General features: G+C 38.4%; 1 long non-coding RNA gene across 6 annotated transcripts in view; it reads left to right on the plus strand.

Annotated features, from left to right (window-relative positions):
• The window catches only part of LOC142362222 (uncharacterized), a 97,391-nt gene that overhangs the window by 33,148 nt on the left and 41,151 nt on the right, over nucleotides 1-23,092 (plus strand). For 4 of the 6 annotated variants that reach the window (XR_012764839.1, XR_012764834.1, XR_012764836.1 and 1 more), the window contains 2 exons: nucleotides 21,323-21,397; nucleotides 22,356-22,432. This is a non-coding gene — a long non-coding RNA (uncharacterized LOC142362222). Of the gene's footprint in view, nucleotides 1-403; nucleotides 550-1,016; nucleotides 2,816-21,322; nucleotides 21,398-22,355; nucleotides 22,433-23,092 lie in introns of those variants that run through there. The other 2 variants (XR_012764838.1, XR_012764835.1) reach the window with 2 other exon arrangements.

Below are 23,092 nucleotides of genomic sequence, written 5' to 3' on the forward strand. Positions count from 1 at the left end.
TATGCGATGTTTTATGATCCCTTTATATACTTCCATAAATTAAGTTGGCTTATCTGCAGAATTTTCACTCTTACAACACTGAAAAATCCATGACAAGAAAAATCTTCAATTTCTTTGCACCGATACTGGATTAAGACACACACACACTTCTCTCTTCTTGAATACACACAGTACTGGCTCAGACCCAGATCTGCTCATTTTACTGAGCTGCCCCAACTAAATCCTTCACCATTCAATATCACTGCACTTAACACAGTGAAACCAGTTGAAATGCATGTGAATTTTTGCCAGCTGGGGAGAAGGAGCAGAACTAATGCTTCACTGTTGTATTTTAGCATTATTTTTCTTGATATTCACAAGTTTAAGTCACATACACATCAACTCGTTGTTTCTTGGTTTTCAGATGTCTGGAAGTCACTGAACTAAACATTCTGGAGAGAACATGACTGTACTGATATTTTAAATCCTGTTAAAAGACTATTTTTTCAGGCATTTATTATGTACCACACGTTTCAGATCCAAACAAACACAATTTATCTGCATGCCAAGGTAAATTGCCAAGAAACGTTTTACATAAAGTATGGAGAAATGTGGAGGGGGATTATGTGGCTCTTAGGACCTTCTGTACATACTTGGGAGCATGTAAAACATTTCTGGAATAGAACAAAATGAGAAGAACGCATGGGATTCAGTAAGAAAAATAAGGTAAGATCAGAAGATGCTTTCATGATTTAAAGCTCTGGGTCTGGGATCTGAAGTAAATGACAGACACAAAAGGTTTCTCTGTATTGTTGCTGGCAGAGAGATTATAGCTGTCCTGAGACTCAGCAGTGGGAAACAGAAACAACGTGAATACCAGAGGGAATGAGATCAAGAACAGAATCTGCAAGAATTTCAGCAGACGGTTTAGCCCAAAAATAAAATATAGTTTTATGGATTTCTTTTGAACTTGAGGTTGTCTGTGGCATTATTTTGTACAGGAAAAGTGAATAGTTTTGTTCTCTGTTTGTCCTAAGAGAGAAATTCGGGACTCAAGAGAGAAACATATTGACAAGCCACCAGTCACCCAGCAAAGCATGAAAAGAGACTACGATAACTGATCAAGGATTTGATAGGGCCTGTGGAAGCAAAAATAGAACAAATGTTAGAGAAAATGCATCATTCATCTCTGGTGCGGCTACACTCATGCAGTGACATTGTACGAAGGATGATTGCTGATGAAGTGATAAAAGGCAGAAGGGAGCCGTGAATAAAGATACCTAAGGAAGGTCATAAACACATGATTCATCAAAAAATGAGAATCCTCAGAAAAATTTCACTTTTCAAATTGTGGTGTAAGGCTTCCTTTAGGAAAAGGACTTTCTGAGCGTGGAATAAAATCAATTTATAGTTCCCTTCTGTTAACAAAATAAATACTCCAATTTTCACCTTGGGAAGAGACTACTTAGTGAAAAAAAAATGTCTTTTCAAAAAATCCATCGATGACTTTGCTAAAGTTTTCAGATTTTCTAACATTATGAAAATGAAATGCCGGATTGCCACACAGTCTGGATCATAACATACAAGGTAGGTGTTTTCATGCTGCAGGATAATTACAAATACATCTCCAGTTTCTACCTGAACAAACAGCTACTGAAATTGCACAACTGTAATTAACAGAATAACTCTATCTGATAAAACTTTTGGCTGTAAGGAGAAGAAAAAAGGGGAGAAAGCAAAGGGGAAAATAAAAAATACAGATGTATTTTAGACATTAATTTTACTGCACATAAAACCTCTGGAGTTGTAGCTTTTACCCAACAGTTCTCTAAATAACATTTTGTCTCAATACAGATTTAGAAGTTCATGGTGGACAATGATGAGAAACTGGAAAAGTAATAAAAATGCCCCACTACAGGATTTATTAATATTGCCTTTATTACTGTAACACAGAAGCTGCATGTGAATACAATACTTCTACAGCTGTTGTTAGGGAGCTGACTGTACAGATAGATTGGTGTTATCAGCATTTAGCTGTGTGATTGGAATAGTGGTGCTGCACAGAAAAAGTGTTACCAACTTTCAGTGTCTGGAGATATTCAGGATTTCTGGATAATGCTGTTATATGAGATCTGAATAGTACTGCATATGCACCACAATGTGTAGTCGGCTGTTCCAGAGGAGGTCATGAAGTTTGAATCCAGTTTTCATAACATGATCTATGTGTTTATTCTTTCTCATGTAAAATATCCTTCCCATGATATAATTCATTATTTACTAGGAAATTATCAACATCAGTATTTATATAACACCTTCCTCACAATAAAACGGACGCCAGATTAACCCTGATATTGAGATGGCTTTTTGTCTTCAAGAGACACTCATCAAAAGTATCTCACCCAAAATGTCAAAATATTTTGTTATTTTTCTATTTGCAACACATTCTTTCCTTTAAATTCTGAGTGAAGCAAAGGCAGAACACATACCACCTAAAACTGTAAACCCCTGAGTCTACAGAATCCATTTACTAATGGGAATACTTTGTGCTGACATTTTGTGTTGGATGTTGAAATTGCAGTTTTATTTATTTTTCATCTGTTTTTAATGTGAGACAACTCCTTAATGCTATTTTTTAAAGTGTTGCTAACAAAGAATAATGTGCTCTGTTTATTTTTAGATAACATGGACAAGTTGAAACTTTCGTATAGGAATAAAAACTGTTTGAGTTCATATTGCTTATAGTATCTTTGATTATTGTTCCATTTAGAAATTCCAGCCAGCACTTAAGCTTCATTAAAGTATATATCAGATACAAGTTACTGCAAAGTCATTAATAAATAAGGGCACTATTAATTTTCTTGACCATTAGCAAGTATAAGCAGAAGGAAGTGATTTTGACTTCATACATTTTATGAAGTATTTCTGTCTTAGGCTCTAAATTATGTATCCAGCAGCTTAAACATATGCACTTATTTCCATTCAGATCTTTGTTTACATTTCATATGTATTATAAGCACACTTAAAGAATTAGAATTTAATAATAAAACCAGTGACTATTCTCAAACTCTGAAATAGCACATTTTATAACATTTTTAAAAGAAAACTTAGCAGAATGAAACATTTATTGGTTGGTATTAAAAAAACTTTTACTGATGACAAATACTATTTATGATTCATATTCAAGAATGTAATAAACCTAAAGACCCTAAATCACAGAAGGAGAAATAGGAACCAAAATCCAGGCACCTGCTGAGCTCAGATTACTTTTCACAATTACCCACAGACTAGCAGTCTTTGGAATTGAGTGTATCATCACAGCCAATGGGATGATAACAGCTGCTGAAATAAAATGGATCATGGTTGTACAGGGATTTGTAAGGATTCAAGAGTACTTTAAAGAGCGTTAGTCTCACCTAACTGAAACTCATTGCTGGCATCTCCAGGGAAAGAGTGAATGCTGACAGAATGTGCAAGTTGCTCCTTTGAATTAGCTTTTACTTGTGTAGTGTAGGAGTTATTTCTAGAAGTAATCAAAGCTCAGGTGATCCGTTTGGTCTGGTTGCATATCATGTGTGATCTGAATCAAGTAATCAAAATAAAATGTAACCAGCACTGCATTAAAGAGGTGGATAGAAAAGGATCCATGGCCCAGCCTATCTGCCGAATCTCAATCCCCTGTTTTGAAGAACGAAGGCTTTACACCAAAAAGCCCTTTCAGGAAATGAAGGATTCAACAGTGTTAGGGGGGGTCTATGGTTTAGTTCTTATCCACATTAGTGCAAACTCTTAATCGAGATGTGCTACACCATTGTGAAACTCAGCTTGCACACACAGTCTGTAGCTCAGTCAGCCTTTGCATATGGACAAACTCAGCCTACTCAGGAGACAGATCTATAAAAGGGAAAAAAGTTTTGGAAATATCATCTTGTCAGTAATCACCCATTTTGAAGAGATTGGCTATAATGAATATTAATTGGCCACACTTCACCGCAAAGGAATGCCCAAGTTTTTAATAGTAATATCTCTCAAGCCCCTCCACCCTCACCCACTCTTCTCATCTGTGAATTTTATATTGCACTTTGAATTCTCATGTATGACTCTATTTATTTCTCCTTTGGGCAAACAGCAGTGAATGGAAGACAGAAACTTACCGACTCTTCTCCCACACTGCTTTTTATACAACTGAAAGAAAAAAATATGTTTCTGATTCCAATTCCTGATCTAGATAGTTGATTGTGCATGTATACTAATCTAGACAAATTTCTTCACTAATTCCAGCTATTCTAGCCTGGTGAGGGGTGGTATTGATAAGTCATTAGCAGTATCTAATCCTCCTTGACATGGATGAGCATAGCTACAATGCAGATTAATCTTCAGAGTTCTGCTGAAGCAGATGTAGCACCCCAGAAGTGGAGATGCAAGAGAAGATGTCAGAAACAGGAGTGGTAGTGGAGCAAAAACCAAGGCTTCACTGCGAAATTGAAAAGAAATAGACAAATTGGTTTTAGCCAAAATAAGAGAATGATTTGTTAACATGTAAAACTTTTAGGTTCAATATCTCTGTCCACTCAGGCCAGTATACTGAAAGAGGCTTCTTTTCTCTGCAGTGCTCTTCAACATAGCCTTACTTTGATTTTAACTGATTAGTTAAAAACAGAAATAAGAAACAGATATTTTAAACCTTCACTATTCATTTAAGACAACATACAATCTCTTTATTAATTTTATCTTTGATTGTTTGAATGTCCTGTTTCCAAATTCCTTGAGAATTTTCAGTCGTGTATTGTCTTTACACATTTATTACAAATTGACAATTACTGAATAGAACCTTTTGAAGACTGTAAAGCTGGTCACTCAAAAATTGATGAATGTCAGATCTATTTGTCTCAGTAACCTTATTTAGATTGTATATGGAATTTGAGATAGTCTTTAATGGTATAATTGCTGTCCAATATTCTGCCTTCCCAGTAAATAGAGCAGGCTCTGTAAAAGCTCCAGTATATACTGATACAGTGACAAAGTAACAATTTAAATTCCACATTAAGTAAAGGAAGAGGGAACCACATCTACAAAAAAGGCCTAGTTTACAGAAGGAAGGGTCTAATATTGTAGATAACCTGATCTAACTCCTGCTTCCTGTTCCTAGACTGTATGTCCCACCTTCATTTTGGTGCTGGCTTATTGGCTTTTTTTTTCGGTTGGTTGGGGTTTTTTTTAGCTCCATAGCTCATGGAATTAAAGTGGGAGAAAGCTGTTTCATTTTTTTTTTTGTTAGAATATTTTTTTCCTGCTATTTTAGTCATTGGATAGGATAGGCATATTATAGGGCCCCAAAAACTGCAGATTTTGTAGAAGGCATGCAGCAGAAATGGGAGCTATGAGATCAATTCATCTTCAGCTACAATTTGAATTTTCATCTTATTTTTCTTTTTTCTCTATCAAATACAGAACATTTAACCTTTCCAGAGGAGGGTCCAGTCTTAAACTAGACGACTCCCTCCTCTTTTAGGAAGGAAGGAAAAAACAGGTAATAATAGCAGGAAATAATAGGAAATGTGCAATTCTTCTCTTCCCTTGGGATTTAGTCCATCTAAGCAAATAACTGTTGATGGTCATATGGGCTGAAATACAGAATGTATCACCTTCATAACAGATACTAAGATCTCCTGGGTGAGTGTGCTGTTCATCCCTTCTCTTAAGAGTGAGCCATTCAACAGCCTGAGGACATAAAAAAAAAAAAAAGAGAAGAGGAAGTTTGATTGTAGTGGATTATCAAGGGCACTCGGCTGGGAGCAAGGGAGATGGTTCTAGTTCTGCCGGCTGAGAGATACCTAAGTTTTAGTGGAACACATCATGTGTCTACAGAGTAATGAAACACATCTTTACTGCACAGAAAGAGCAGCAGCAGGAGAAAACATAGCAAATTTATTGAAGGAGACTGTTCAAGAGAGCTACAGTGCCAAAACTGAACGTGGACACTGGAAAGAAACCTATTGCTCTGTCTGGAGACACAGTAAGAAATGTAGTAAGTAATCTTTGTCTTGTGCAACACACTAAGATTCAGACTGGGAAGCCAGGGAATCGTTCCTACTTCAGGTGATTTTAGCTAGGTGCAAAGATAAATCAGATTTTGATAAGATAGATTTCATAATTGTTTTGGAAAGAGAATTATGGAGGCCAATAGGTCAGACGTGCCTTTTTTTTTTTAAAGACTGTATATTGCAGGGCAGAAATCCTTAGAGATATAAAATATCTTTCCAAGACATCTTTAATAGAAGAGGTAATACATCAGAAATATATGAAACAGATAAGAGAACCCAATTATCTTGGAATGCATATAATAAAAATAGTCCTACCATGCTCAAAAGAAGCCTCTCAATCTCAATGACAATTTGGGTAGACTGGTTGCATTTGGTATTTTAAAGAGAGTTAAAGAGCATGCTGAATGGATTCTTTCTTCAGTAGCTAGTTTTCAGTGGGAGGAGATGATCACAAATAATTTGAACAACTATGGTGAAAAAATGTCAAGCCCTCGACATTAAAAAACAAATTCTGTGGCAAACAATAATTGTTCAATATTCTGCATTGATTGTGATAATTAGTGTTTTATTTCAGTAAAAAAATAAGTTTGTAAGATTTTAATACTTTGTTTGTGGAACTGTGTGTCTGCTGTCTTATTTTTGTAGTTGTGCTTTGTACCTGAAGTGAACTTCCAAATGATACATATAGTGAAGCTATACAAATTTTTAAGGTGTTACACGGAGGATAGTCGAATGTAAAACAATGCAGGAACATAAAATGACATTCAGATAATTTCTGAAAATGGCTCATGTTGCAGATTTAAACAGAACAAGAAATGTCAGGTTAAAGAAAACATACAATTAGGAGAAGTGTCTTGTTAAGGGATATGTGGAAATCTTAATAGGCTAGAGGTTATTCCTTGGCCTGCAGAAGGAATACAGTGTACAAAATTTATGGGAAGTATATGATTTGGGGAAAGTTTTTACCTAGTCCTGTTGCTTACTTAAAGGCCTTTCTTAATTAGTAAAAGTACAGAACATAGAAGAGATATCAATCAAAACATGGAGCTTGAAATTCTCACCCAATTCAAACAGAAAGCAACAGTCCTGACATTTGAGTACAATAAGGGCCAGACAAAGCTGTCACCTGATGCTCATAAACAGGGTACGAAGGCAGGGTGATCGCTGGAGACTCGTAGCATATGCTTCCAAACCTTGTACTGAATCTGATTGTCAGTGTGCAGCAGCAGAAAAAGGATCTCTAGCTGTACTATATGCAAGGAAGGAAACATGTTGGTTTCTTTTGTCCAAGGGAGACCAGATTTGGTTGAAAAAGGTCATGAGTTTTGAAAGATGACTATAAAAAAGAAGTTAGAAAAGGCTTTTGGATTTCAGAAACTTTTATTTTTCAGTTTCAGTTGTATGATTTACAAGTAGAGAAGAAAGTGGAAAAGACTCTGTGGTAACAGAAAACTTGTTTTCATCATGGGATAGACATGAAGTAGGAAAACATAGGAGCCTGATACTGGAACTAGGTGAGCCTTCTCAGAAAAACTACTTCCGAAGGTGTGACAGTCCTCTCTCAGAGAATATGGTCTGTTACTCCAGAAGCCACAACACAAAATCAAACTGCCAAAGATAGTGATGGCTATTAATATCTTGCCCTTACAACAACTTCGAAGCCTATCTTTGTGACACAGGTGGTACTGTATATAAGAACAAGACGCTTTATTCTGTGTTGATTTCAGATGGTTTGTTGCTATTTTCCAGATGTGGTAGTACCAGAAATACAAATATCAAACATAAAATTAGTTCAACGAAGTTTGTAGTTAAGTTACAGAGTAGTATCCTTGAACCTGATCCTTTCACCTGCTCCAGTGTTGTTCAAAAAAAATCAGATCGTTAAACTATTTAGCAAAAAATAATGGTATTGTATGCTGTTGTAAATACTGTAAGACATTATAGAGAAGAGCTACATGTGCATACATATATATATGCGTTTATGTGGAGGGGTGACAGAGACAGATAGGCACAATGGATCAAATCTGTTAACACCATAGAACTGAGTTTATGTGTATATTATTAAAATAAAATGTAAGAATATGAGCGAAGAAAATAGTGGTCTCAGGAATTTCACCTTATTCTGAGAAGGTGGTAGCTAAGCAAAAGCAACTGTACAAAGAATATAAACTATATTTTTCAGAGACTTCATCAAGAGGAGACAAGAAAGCGGTGGACTCTATGTGTCTGTCTTCTAAAAAAGAACAACTGTAGAATGCAACAGGATCAGAGGAACTGCTGAGCAAAGAAACCCAGAGCAAATATGTGGTAGTGTATATTGCCTCTTTGGAAAGGGTTTTTGAAGGACAAGTAATGTGTAACTTTGTGTTGCAAGGCAACATCTCTGGAACATTCTTGTAAAACTGGTTTGACGTCTGTACACAAGGAGAGTCAATTTGGATACAAGGACAGGTGCAGACCTTACCTCCTTTTCAGATCTTGGAAAAATATTTGTAGATTGCTTGATAAATAACAAAGGTTTGCCTTAGAAATGAGTCTGGGGTCAGAAATTTCATTGTCTGCATGATAGCTGCAAGCGCAGGGCTGGTTCCTGGATCATGCAGGCTGTGGGAAGCTGTTGTGCCCACCACAGCTCCCGTTCTGCTGAGATGGCTGGCTTTCCTGCCAGGGAAGCCAAGGTGTGTCTGGTGTGCGCCCGGGTCTTTTCTTGGATCTGTACTGGGGGAAATGGGAAACTGGAGTGAGCCACGGGGCACATCAGCCCGTCAGCACTTGTGTTTAGTTCTCAGATATTAACAGCTACCTAACAACATTACTTTGCCCTGGAGGCTGCCCAGTTTCTGTCTGCTTAGCCTGATCCATGATTTTCAGTCTAGTTCTAGAGAACCTAATCTGACTGCACCTGTATTCTCTCTCCTGTTTGATTATCAAATATACTCTTCTCACCTCAGCAGCTCCATTCCTGAAGCCTTACTAATTGTCAGTCGTTTTCTCTTAATTTTATTCTTTCCCACCTTGGATATTCTTCAGTCTTGTTTTCTTCTTTACAATATCTGTACCACAATCTGCTCTACCATCCATTCATTTATTCCCATTTTTCCTCTCTGAGTCTTAGATTTGGATCTTGTCTCCTCTTTAGGTCAATGCTTAGGCTTCCTCCTCCGTATCTCTTGCAGCCTGGAGAAGCAGGATGTACCACAGACAGCCAAGAAGAGACAGATATCATTTTCTTTTTTCGAGTTCTGCCATCTGTGCAGTCCCACTTCTACTTTCCTAACTGTGAAAACTGTTAAGTGAAAAGTCTGACTTTTCATGTAGTGACTCCATAGCTTTGGTTTACATTTGGGTTATATGAGCCTGTTGCTTAGCCCATGACTTACTGCAGAAGCTATGAAAGAATAGACAGTCTAGAAGCACTCTGAAGATAGGAGGGGATGAAGCACAGCGAGCTGCCCTGCAGATCCAGCACCTGTGCTGGCTGCTCTGGAGCTGTGAGAAACTCACACGTGCTAGGGATCGTTGTTTCTCCAGCAAATTTTCATAAAGATTGTACTGGTGCTCACTGTCAGGCCCCCGAGGGCACTAAAGAGGCCTCGGCTGCCCTGACCAACCTCGCCTGGGGCCTTCCACCCACCCTCTGCCCATTGCTCCAGGACCCTGAGGCCCATGCTGGAAGTCCGGGTTTAAGCTATGAGGTAGTTTTACCTGTGTTAAGACCTGCTTCTGGCCCTGTCTCCTGGCTGGATGCCCTGTAGAGACCTCAGCCCTGGTTCATCACTGGCTCTGTCCAGGGCTGTCTGCAGACCCTGTTAGCAATCCTGCCCAACGTGGTCAGCCCTGGTGGGACAGCAACCACTGTGGCCGATATCACTCCTGGCTCCCCAGCCCTGAAGCAGCAGCCATCCTTTGCTCTGCTCTGACACCAGTTTGGCCAGTCTGAAAGCTAAAAAAATGAGATTTATATCAAAAGTCAGTGTTAAAACAGAGCAACAGTACCAAAAAAGTACAGAATTATCTTCTGTTGTCCTTTCTCCCCACACAACTTCACAGTGTGTAGCTCCATGGCAGCTTTAACATCACGAGGAAGTTATTTATGGAAGGCACTGTAGGTGTGGAAAAGAAAATTTCATCCCTTGGAAGAGTTGGCTGCTTATGCACTTCCTCCATGTGCTAGATATCTCTGGTAGGTGTTAGTCTTCATGGCTGATTTCTGTCTGATGTTGTACTGCTTCCCGCAGTGCACTGACTGTTCCAGCCTTTTACTTGGGTCCTGACCTTGATTATACACTCCTTCTTATGGATACTAAGTGCATGCTTCAAAAAAAAGCCTTGTCATTGTACTTCTTAATTCCCTAGCCAGTTCAAAACCCTTTCTCTCACAGAGAACATTTGGGATTAGTACATGAATTTTGTGTTTGCCTGAAAAAGTAATGAAGCATTTGGACCTTTGGCTTGTGTGCCTTTTATTTAATTTTATTCCTTCCTCGCAGCTTGGATCATGGAGCTGGAGGGAGCAGGCAGGCAAGCCTTCAGATTGTAATTTGCCTTCAGCTGTAGCTTTTCTTGGCATATGAATGCAGTCCCTGAGTGTCAGCGGTGAAGTGCTCCCATTCATGCTGTTTCTGCAACTAAGCACTTACAGCATACTGGTGTAAGGAGCCTCAATTTGTTTAGGAATGTGTGCAGTATAGTTTTGTGCAAAAGCTATTACACTGAGGAACTATGGATTGTTGGAGGGGCTGGACGAGTTCATAGCTATGCACTTTTCTTCTTTCAGGTTGCAAAATATTCTTTCTTCACACTTCTTACTCCTGATTTTTGTGATCTTACTCTGTCACTTGATCATTGTTTTGCCTGTTTATTTTGGGTAGGAGGCTATTAGTGTATAGTTCCTATATGATGAATTTTCAAAGAAAGAATTCTTTTCTATTTATTCTCTTTTTAGTGTCTAGTTTATATCATTTGCTAATTATATCAGCTAATCTTTCCAACCATATGATATATGACATGTCTGATCATATGACTGGATTAGTTTCTTACAAATCTGTCATCAGTTTCTCCTTAAATGCTAGAAAAGCGGTGTGCAACTTCCAGTTATTATATACTGAATAAGACTTTTACTTAAAAACAGAGATTTTTTTTCCCCCTTGGCTTGATATATTCTTCTTTCACCATTTTAAGAATTAAACCTTTTTTAAAATTTCTTTCCAAGTTTTCACACTGAAATAGCTACAGCTGTTGAAAGATAAATTCTCTTTCTGCATTTTTTCTCTTTATTAATTGTAAGTGGGTTTGAGCCTGCAGTATTTCTATCTGAATTTTGCTCTCTGGTGTGGGATTCCATCTCAGTACAGAATGGTCTCGGGTGGAATACAACCGTGATGGACGTCTCACCCAGTATAAAACCTAACTTCTATGTGTTAGGAGGGAGTGACATTGGCAGACCTCAGTGAAATACTTTCAGACAATAAGATGAGCCTTTGCTAATGACTGCTTACAAATCATTACATTTGGTTCTGGTGGAACAGAGGCCTTCCAAACTTGGGAGGGGGAAAAAAGCAAAAAAAGCTACAGGTATGGTTGGATGTCTTTCTTTTGCTTACTTTACATTTTATTTTATTCACAACCAGTTTAAGTTATGAGAACGATAGAAGAGCCATTAAGCCATTACACCTGGAAATCCTGGTGATTCCCAAAGGTTTCTTCCCACTGTGAGTTTAAGCCCTACTCCACATTCATGATGTCCATAAATTCGGCTGCAAAGGAGCACCTGATTTTGGGACAAGAAAGTTGAATGTGTCTCAATGCAACGATAGCTACATCAGTTTTTTGCAGTCTGTTGAAACTCAAATGTGCTTTCACCTCACTGGGCAATAACAACATGTTATTCACCCTCCGTCTCTGTTAATTCTGTATGGATGTATCACCCCTGCACAGCAGATCACACAGCCTGGGAAAGGATTTGATAACAGCACCTTAAGGGAGGATATCAGAGGATCCTAGTGATGGTAGCTTTGAGAGAGATAGGGAACTTCAGACTTCAGTAGATTACTAGGGGAAAGCCAGCTACTAGCATTCTTGCATCAGCATCTGACCTGCCAAAAAATGTAAATCTCTAACTATTTACTTTAATTTCACATGCTTGGTCTATGAAGCTACTGTTTTTTACAGTGCCTTTTCAGCAGCATCTGTATTGAGTGACTGGGGAGGTTTAAGCTACATACATCAGACAGGAGACTTCAAGCTTTCATATTTGCAGAGGAGAAAATATTTAAAATTAATTGCCCCCATCCAGTTTCCTAGTTGCATTTCTATTATTTATTCTCATAGCATTACCTCCTTTTGCTGTTTCTATTTACACTGCCAGTTCTGGCAATTTGTGTTTCTCTGTAAAACTCCTGTAAGCCTGGCCCATGTCTTCGCCAAAGCTGCATGTAAATAGAGTGTTTATGAAGCTGAATGGCTACTGTGACGATAGTAGTTTTTATCTGAATTTGTCCGAATATCAGTCATACAGAAGAGTCACACTCAGCAAGGTGGGAGAGTGAATCTACCCTCTGTATTTGTAATTGTTTGCAAATACACCCATACATTCTCTTTCATTTATTGAGCTGGTTTTTGGTATGGAATGCAGAAGTGAAGCTGCTGTTCCCATAGCACACAGGAACAGCAACACAAACTGGAAGAACTGATATATGCCCTGTCTCCACTAAGTTATGCAAATTGGAAAGCTTCAAAAGCCTTAGTAATCTGATGCAAATGGTACGATCATTGTTGGAGGCTGATTTCCATGTGTATATGTTGCATGCATGTCTTCAGACAAAGTACAGCCGTCTTACATTAGCAAAAGGAAGTAGTATGCATTCATTTAATGATTCAGGACAACCTTGTTTTCGGAGGGAAAGTAAAGAAATAATTTTGTCACCAACAGGCACAGCTGGGGGTAAAAAAGAAGAAAAGATGAATTGATGATTTATTGTATGATGTATTCATGGATTTTTAGAAAGGAAACAAAAGAACACATCTAACAAACTCTGCATACAAAACAGGATTAAAATTGACCTAGAAACTAATATTGAAAATGTATATTCAGTCACAGAGTCAGAAAGGGGTAATTTGTAAAACAATTGTTACATGCATGTTAAGGTGGAGGGGAAGGTGAAAAATACTATAAAAATTTATAAGGTTATAAGATTGATAATTTCTCAAAGATGGGGTGGGGAGGGGGAACAGCTTTAATTTTCCCTGGTACCATCAGAGCTCCAGTACTACATACAACAGTCCCTTCCTATTAATGCAGCCCAAATCCTTCCCCTTAACTTTCTTAGCTTGCTTAGTTGCTGTGTTTGATCCTGATCTTGTTTTCTTGCTTCAACAATCCCCACACTATTATTCTTTCCATTATCCCATGTATTATCTTATCTATAAGCATTTTAAAGGCCAGCTATCCACATACACTATATAGAGTGTGATCCCTACTGTAGCATAAGAAAATTGTAAAATTAGCATGAAAACATAGCTACATTGCAGCTGTACTCTTACTGCAATTTAGTTATGTTTTTATGCTGGGTTTGTAGTCAAGATTTAAGTACACCTAGAAAGAAGACTGTTTTCTAAGCAGGGTTGTCTGTGTTCTTGTACAATCAAGGAAAGAGGAGAAGCCTGCTTTGGAAAGATGGTCACTGATTCACAAAGAAAGGGTGACCATCCCTTGGGGTGGATATGCAGATGCAGACCATCAAAGATAAGTGGTCAGACCTCAACAGGAAGTCTTCATTGTGCTTAGAGGCTTTGCTCATACCAGTAAATGCAATAGAATTACCCTGTGGAATCAAACACTAGTGTGTGAATGTATGTATAATTTAATTGCTGGCACAATGACTAAGTGTAAAGATTTTGAATCAAATAGAAATATTTCAGAAAATTGTCAGTTTTGCTTCTCTCTCCTTTTGGAATTATTATGAACTAGGATATCAGCTGGCCTCAGGGTTAGAAAATGGCTCCTGCCTCTTGTATTTACTTTTGTAGACATAATCACAGGCTTCAGAAAAGGGACAGAGCATAGATAACCCTGTGACAGAATCATTGTACTGAGAAATGGGTAGCAAAATGTGTAGTCAGTCAAGGTAAAGTGTTGATTACAGACCTGATCCCAAGCTTATTCTGTATTTTCAGCACTTCTGTGAAATTCCCAGGGGACATTGGAGGTGCCTTTCTCTGCAGTCCTTAAGGGGAAGAAGCAGCTGCTTTCCCTTATAGTGCATCTCTTCTAAAGACTAATGGGATTTGCTAACAGGAGAGAAATAATTTGCACCTGTCTATGCCATCTTCAGAACATCTGGTCAATTTAAACCAATTTACATCAATATTCAAAAAGTGTGAATACTGATGCAATATTACACTTTGAAATTGGTTCATTCATTATTTATGAAGGACGTTACTATGCGCCAGTTTCCTTTTGGACTGGCTATAAGGAGGATTACTTGTTTCTATTGACAAACATTAGCATGGAAATTCTGGATTCTGCTACAAATGTGCATGAACAATGCATTCACCCACTGAAAAAAAAGCTGCAGATACACAGATCAAATAAAAATTCTGGTTCTAAATGACTTTTGGGCTCACAAGTTTTTATTAGGACACAATATAGTCTGGAAGCATTTTATGAGGTTAAGTTTCACAAGCATTTCAAGAGCTCACCTTCAATTTCTCACAAGTTTTCCAGGTTCTACGAATTGAGGTGAAATGTTCCATCAGAGAGATTTGCCTTGCCTGAACTTCTATGGACAGCATCAGTAAACAGTGTATGGCCATTTGCTGGCATAAGAAGAAAACTGCATTGTTCTTTCAAGTTAAAAACATGTAAAAGCATTGCAGTGGTGTTACTGTGAAGCTCTAGTAACTCGATATGGAGCAGGCAACTTGACATTTGGCGCCGGAGCAGGCCTCTGCGTGAAGAGTGTGCCACTTGCCAGCAAGCATCTGTGAAACCTACTAGCATAACTTGAATCTGTAGGGTAGATTGACATGCTGGATGAAAAATCAGCGACACTTTACATAAGCTGTGCTATTACATCCGAGGGCAGCAGGCTGTGTCATGGACAAGTTTCCAGTCTTTTCTTTGATGCTCTTGAACATCAAGAGTATGTCTAATGGTTCCTCGATTTTTGTTTTGTTTTGTTTTTAAATTAGAAAACAGGTTCCTCACTAAGACAGCAAAGCCAATTGCTGGAATGTTAGGAAATGATAGGATTCATGTTTTCTTTGAAGTCTTAACCAAATATATATATATATATTAGGATGGAATTTTGTGTGTATGTGTTTAGAGTATTTTTTTTTGGTGGGATATTTCTTTTATTCAGTGCCCCTGGTAAGCCCTGTGAATCATCAGGGTGATTCAGAACTATAATATACAGGAGGCTGCTCTTGCCTTATTTCTTACTGAACTTAGAAGATATGTAGTGACAGGACAGGGGACAGGAAAAGAATTTAATGCTGTTGGCCTTTGAACTACAGTGTGATTTTAGGCAAGTCAAGGAAACCTTGTTTTTCAGTTGTGGTTGCTGGGAGTATATAGACTCTCAGTTAAGAACAAGTCTGAGGATGCATTGAAGCCCACAGGGATCTATGAGATCTTCTGCTTCAAAGCACCCTTATCAGTTCCTGGAAGTTTCACAGACAGAACTACTGAGAAAGAACTTGAGATCAAGTCTTGACTCGCTAGTTATCTAGCTGCCCAGTTGCTTGTCTACTTTGAACGTAGAGTAGAAAACAATACACTGAAGGATGGAGCACTGCACCTTCAGAAGAGTCTTAAGTGGGGTCATTGCATGGAACCATCTGTATCACAATGTGCTTTCAGTAGGAGATTAACTCTGGTATTTCCCAAATTGTTAGGGTTTAGTTTTGCAAACATTGCATTCTACTACCACTGTGAAACTGAGAGTCTGATTCTTTATAATGAAGAGGTAAAACATACTTAAGTGAATAATTTTATTATAATTTATATTTTATATAACAGACTTTTTTTTCATTTTTTGTAGTTTTCTTGCAAAGTCAGGAGAATAATTGTTTTCTTTTCTCTTCTTTTGCTTATGTTACCATTTAGCTCTGGTTATCATGTGGGTTCTCCCTTTTTCCATTTACTTGGGCCTATTCACAACTGGTTGCTTTGACTTTTTTGTCCTCCGAACCTTTCAACTACCCAACAGTTGCAGCCGTCACTTTGTGATTGAAATGACACAGCTTCTGCTTTGCAGTGTTAAGCAGTGTCATTGCAGAAAAATGTTAAGGGAAGACTAGAGACTAGCAGGTGAAAATAGTGAGGGCAAGAAAAGACAGGAAGATGAGGATGGAGGCCACTGATGTCTGCCACAGACTGGGTCCTTCTCAGTGTGGCTGTCAGCTGCTGGAACAGAGCCAAAGCAGATGTGCTGGGCTCCGTGAAATACTGCAGTCTTAGTCAGGACCCTCATTTCCCCAATGATTGTTGACTTTTTATGAAAACACAAAGACTTTGAGCAAGGAGTGTACTGGCCTTGCTACCTACTGACATTGTCTCCCTTTGTGTGAACAACTGATTTGTTGCTTGTTATTTCTCTGCATTTCAGCCTATTCCCAAATTGCTTTGAATTATTCCTGTCACTAATTAGAAAGTAGATGCACTGAAACATAAGGTGAAATATCATCTTTGGTAGTAACTAGGAGACTCTCCATTGATGCCGTGAAAAGCCGGAATTGAAGACTCAATAGTCGGCAGACTATTAAGCAGGTATTCTTTATTGCGGCGCCGGGCACACGGGGGATCTCTCCTCCAAACGTGTGCACCGAAGAGACACAGTTACTAGGTATTTATGCTATGTTAACATACATATTCATTACATTTCCAAGAAATGTTTATCATAGTAATGGCTTTTCCGAGAATTCATTAATATACGGTAATGTCCATCGCACATGTTTGTTTGGCGTCTCTCGGCAGGGGTCTTCAGATTATCCTGCAGCCTCCTTATCTCTGTAGTTTGCATACCTGTTCTCCCAAGGCCCAGGGCCTAAAGGGATTATTCAGGAGTCTCTTGTCTTGCAACCGTCCCAATATTCACAAAGAACCAAGACTTGTTTCTGACCACCTGAAGTGATAACATCCCCTACATGTTACATTTGTTACATTTACAGTTATCACCATAGTTCTCCTTAGTAATTCTCTGTATTAACATGATCATTCCACCATAAAGAGCCCTGGAAGTTTACAATAGCTACTGTCTCTAATTCATGCCTGCCAAGCCCACTCAGAAGCAGGTGACGTTTCAGTGAGAGTTCTAACAAGTCTCCCCGTTAGACAGCATCTTGTTGGTTTCCTCATTATAACATCATCTCATTTCCTTCATTAGCTGGAAGACTTCTACTTCTGGTACAAATATTCAAGAACTGATAATGACTTCAGACTTTCTAAACTAGTGTCCAAGCCCAACTAGAGTTGGTTAGGTTACTTACTAGGGGTAAAAAAAAAGAAAAAGAAATTTTTAAAACTTCAAGCAAACAAAAACCCCTCCAACTAATTTAAATCCAGGGCTTGATTTTTCATTTAGTGTTGTGGTTTCTACGTGTTATCCCATCAATGTAGCAAATGTAAAGAAAGTATACACTAGGTCCTTTTACCATGACAGAGCTTTGTACAAAAAGCTTACTTGTAAGTGGAAAAAAATACCCTAACGTTTCTACTTACGTATGACAAGTTGATTCCTATTGTATTGATCCAAAGTAAATATAACCAGGTTGCTGTCCCATCTTGAGTTTTCTTGCGGTGCTTTTTGCAGACGTAAGACAAGTATTACAGAGCCTGAGTTCTGATCCCTGGTTTATAGTTTCATATTCTGCTGCTTTATATTAACATGAACATGGAGTAGATCAGAAATAACATGTTCAATAGGAGATGACTTTTAGAGGGCAATCTATTTTGGGCCAGGATCCCATGCTAGAGCTAAGCATAGGCTATCATCTCTGGGCTTAGAACTTCTTTACTAAGAAAGAAATTATTATAGAGACATAAAGAGTTTAACTGAGCATTTAAGAACATAAAATAAGAAGTTCAGTAATGGATTATCATCTTCGGGAAATCACTGTTTACAGCCTGCCTCAGACAAACTGAGATTCAATGACAGAATCCAAGCAAACAAACAATTACTGTTGAAAGGGTCCCCAAGGCTTGTCAGTGTGAATTGTATAGCCTAAGATGAATATATCTTCAGGTGCAATAAGTAGTATAAATACACTCACTGCCTGACCTCCTTTCCAAGAAAACCTCAGTATACATTCAGAATATGGCTCCTTTGTTGCTCAGGTGCTTATAGATGTCTGGAAAGGAGTATGCCTGGGAAAAGTAAACAGTGAAGTGAATTCAGTAAGTATTGCCTATATGGAAAAGGCAAGGTTGCAACTCAGTTTCTTAAGAATCTCCCACACGTCATGAGGTCTTATCATGATGTTCATCAAGAGGGCCAAAGGCAGTTTAGGTGGCTGTTACATGTTTGATAGTCTGTCATGTTACGAGGGAATATCCTGAGCTGCATTACTTAGGGTAAGTAAGTGAGCTGCATTGCTCAGAGGGTTGTCACCAGCCTAGTTGGAGGCCTGTAACTACTGGTGTCCCCCAGGGGTCAGTACTGGGCCAAGTCTTGTTCAACTTCTTCATCAATGACCTGGATGAAGAGTTAGAGTGTACCCTCAGCAAGTTTGCTGATGACACAAAACTGGGAGGAGTGGTGGACACACCAGAAGGCTGTACTGCTATTCAGCAAGACCTGGACAGGCTGGAAAGTTGGGCAAGAGAAGAACCTGATGAGGTTCAACAAAGGCAAGTGCAGGGTCCTGCACCTGGGGAGGAACAACCCCATGCATCAGTACAGGCTTGGGGCGGACCAGCTGCAGAGCAGCTCTATGGAGAGGGACCTGGGAGTGCTGGTAGACGACAGGTTGACCATGAGCCAGCAGTGTGCCCTGGCTGCCAAGAAGGCCAATGGGATCCTGGGATACATTAAGAGGAGGGTGGCCAGAAGGTCAAGGGAGGTTCTTCTCCCCTTCTTCACTGCCCTAGTGAGGCCCCATCTGGAGTACTGTGTCCAGTTCTGGACTTCCCACTTCAAGAAAAATGAAGAGCTACTGGAGAGAGTCCAGCGGAGGGCTACAAGGATGGTGAGGGGACTGGAGCATCTCTCCTATGAGGAAAGGCTGAGGGAGCTGTGCTTGTTCAGCCTGAAGAAGAGAAGGCTGCGAGGGGACCTTATAAATGTCTATAAATATCTGAAGGGTGGGTGTCAAGAGGATGGGTCAGACTCTTTTTCAGTGGTGCCCAGTGACAGGACAAGGGGCAATGGGCACAAACTGAGGCACAGGAAGTTCTGTCTGAACATGAGGAAGAACTTCTTCTCTCTGAGGGTGACAGAGCACTGGAACAGGCTGCCCAGGGAGGTTGTGGAGTCTCCTTCTCTGGAGATATTCAAGACCCGCCTGGACAAAGTCCTGTGCAGCCTGCTGTAGGTGACCCTGCTTCAGCAGGAGGGTTGGACTAGATGACCCACAGAGGTCCCTTCCAACCCCTACCATTCTGTGATTCTGTGATTGCACTGCTGATAGTTACCGCAGAGATTTACCTATGGAAAACCAGCACATTGCAGTACTTTAGTAGAAGCTCCTTGGGGTGCTGTTTGTGCAAATGCATTCATGTCACAGGAAAACTAGCAAAATCAGTAAATTCTTTAAGAAATATTGATGGATAGGGAGGATTGCAAAAGCAGCACATATTAATTTGATTTCATTTTGTTGAAAAAGGATGAAATAGCTGCAGTGACTAGGTCTAAATCATGAAGTTGTATGGTAAATGTAGACTTTTCAATAAAACACTGGTCCTGTTTTCTTGCATATCATTATATGCTTCAACAGTAAATGAAGAAAAAGAACTCATTCCCTTCTTTTTATTGATGTGCTTGGGTCTGTTTGTGTTCATGACTATCAGCAGCTGTATCAGCCACAGCTGATGGCTGATTCTCTCGTTAATGTGGTTCTCTCTGGCTTATTGCATCTCTCATGGAAATTATTCTGTGTAGTTTACAGAGCATGATTCATATGTTTTCGTGGAAGGCTCAGGACTTTTTAACATTAACACACTTCTATGAAATACCGTATCTCACTTATTTCATAATATTTAGAAGCATGTTGTGGCATTACCTTTTTCTCATTTTTTAATGATCTGTTCAAATTCTAGTCAAATGTCTGTTTTCAGATACTCAGATGCTAAAGTAACTGGAAATACATAAGGTTCTCATAATATCTGATCAACCAACTTATTGTAAATAGTAAAATAATCAATACTTCTCTTTTTGCTTATATCTGTTTAATATTAGGTTATAGAATTTGTGTAATAGAATTAACCTGAGCAAACATTCATAGCCAGACTATTGGTCTTTCTTTTTTTCCTACCCACTCATATTCAAAATGACCTAAGAAGACTGACATTTTCAGTTGTGTTGTTAAGGAAGAATACATCCTTGCTTAGTCTTCTTTGATTTGGATTTAGTTACTTGCGTTGCTTCCTGAAGAGAGAAAGCAATGCCTAACTTTAAATTAGTGGTGTAAGTTTTAGCTTGAAATACTTTCTGATATGATACATTCATTCTCATGACCAACTGCGGTGTCATAAGTCTCCACAACCAATTCAAGTAGAGCTGGAAAGTCTTACGCGTTGCCGAGGCCTGGTGCTGTAACATTAAAATATTACGTTCTACTGCTCTGCAATTTGAAGGCACTTTAATTTTCCTGCTAGCAGGGAATGATGAAGGTGGGAATGTATGAAAAACTCCTTGTTGCTTGTAATTAAGGTGCATTTGTACAGCTGAGTAAATGAAAATCTCTCAGAAGTAGAGCTCTTACTGTAAGCAAAATATAGTTACTGTTTTGACACATGATGTGATGAGTTTCTCACCTTTGATCCAAAAGTTAATGTTATTCATAATGCATTGAAGTACCAAGCCAGGCAGCACCAAACAGCACCACAGAAATTACCGTTTATCCCTACATACCATCCTTTTTTGGACATACTTCTATTTCAATGTTATTTGCTTATTGTCCTCTGTAACACTATAGTTGATGTCAGTACAGTGGACCCTCTCACATTTTTATTTGATATAGCTGAAAACTATGTAGCCTACATTTGTTCTTAAGACAGATTGCTATGTAAAGGTGGTAGAGAAGCAATCTGAAAATGGAATCATTATATTCTATGTTGTATTACAATGTTGTATTTTTTTCAGAACAAGTCACTCCTACTTCACCGTCTTGGCATATCTTTTCATAAAAAGCTTGGAGGAAGTGTATGAACAATGCAGGTATGAAACATGATGCACAGAAAACCACTGCATCACACTCAGTATAAACCAAAACACTGATACTTAATATCTTCTGAATCACATTCGGTCGAAGAACATCTAAAGTTAGCAAAACCTTAACCTGGATAGTATGCTTCTTTATGAATATGTTAAGGCATGTTTCTTTGGAAATCTGATCTGAAATGTCTCATTAACTCTACTCATAGAATAGTTTATGAGCTTGTTTACCACAGAGAATGAAGAGGTTGCTTGTAAAGTTTGTCCTAATAAAATTCAGGTGAACACTAGTGATGAAAAATTACATTATATTTGCTACAAAATCTTCTTTCTTTCCTCAAGGATTGTAAAAATGCAAGCAGCTGGAAAAAAGATTTACAAACTGACATGCAGTATGCAAAGGTATAAGACAATTGCTGGAATTCTACAGTTTCCACAGATAATTACAGTTTAAACTTCATAGTAACATACTCCCTGGAATGTCATTGGTCCCAGGATCTCAAAAAGATCTCCTGCTTTAGAATTGGTTACAACAAAGATGCAAGTAGTATGATGCACTTTTTCATATTTCCAGGGATTTGTTTAAATTCTCAACAGCTCTTCAACTATTTAAAAGTACTTAATATTTTTAATGACAGAATTCAATATGTGCCTTGGCTTTTAATTTGTGAGCATAATACACCATTTACTTGAGGGAAATGGGAATACTAAAAGAAAATAGAAGATGTAGATAAATGTTAAATACTTTCAGTGCCACCTATTGGCTGATAAATTATTAGATTTAACAATAAACATCAGCTTCACAATTTTGGACAAATGTGTGAGATAGGGCTACGTATACTAATATTTCTAATTTGGACTGAAGGTAAAGCCAGCATCAGTGCCTATGATCACATGTGAAAACATTATCCCAACTCCAAAGAAATTTATCTCGAAACACTTTTTTTATTTTTCTTTATAGAAAACAACACATGAATGCATCCTGTGGGACTCTTCAGTCGTCTCATGGTGGGACTGATGTTCTAAAGCATGTAGTGAGTAAGTAAGGTGGTAGGAGACATAGGAAGTGGTCAGGAGGTGATTTAAACTTGTCTTTTTAGCCTGATGATGGGTTTTTGTTTGTCTGAACATATGATCTAATCAGTTTAGCTACAATTATCTTCTCCTTTGTAAAATTTCAAGCCAAAGATACTCTTTGCCGCATCTCAGATTCCATTTCTGGAATATATTGAGCACTGTAACATCTCTGAGCACTTAATCATGCCTGTAACTTTCCACCTTCATAACTTCATCAGGAACCTGAGGAATACCATTCACTGGAACTAGACACATACTTAAAGATAGTTTCATAATTGTTTTCTAGAGCCAAGTGTGCCACTTTGCATGAATGAGGCTTATATATTTTATCATCTTTAAAAAGTTTATGCGTCTTAACTCTCCTAATGACTTCGAGTTTAAAATTTTGTGTAAATTGTCCAAAGGTTACATTTATACACGCAAGCTTATTTGTTGCTTACTTAGTTATGAAGCTTGGTATTTCATTGCAGAAATGATAACTGAAGTGTTATGATTATTTCTTAGATCAAGGAATTTTACCCTTAAATGTCATTTACATATTTTTTCCTTATGTTCTGAGGTTTTCTGTGTGTCCTCTGGATAAATAATACAATAGTAATCAGGTGAAATTACACCTAGTAA

The sequence above is a fragment of the Opisthocomus hoazin genome, chromosome 8, assembly GCF_030867145.1.
Source record: "Opisthocomus hoazin isolate bOpiHoa1 chromosome 8, bOpiHoa1.hap1, whole genome shotgun sequence".
NCBI classification, from domain to species: Eukaryota; Metazoa; Chordata; class Aves; order Opisthocomiformes; family Opisthocomidae; genus Opisthocomus; species Opisthocomus hoazin.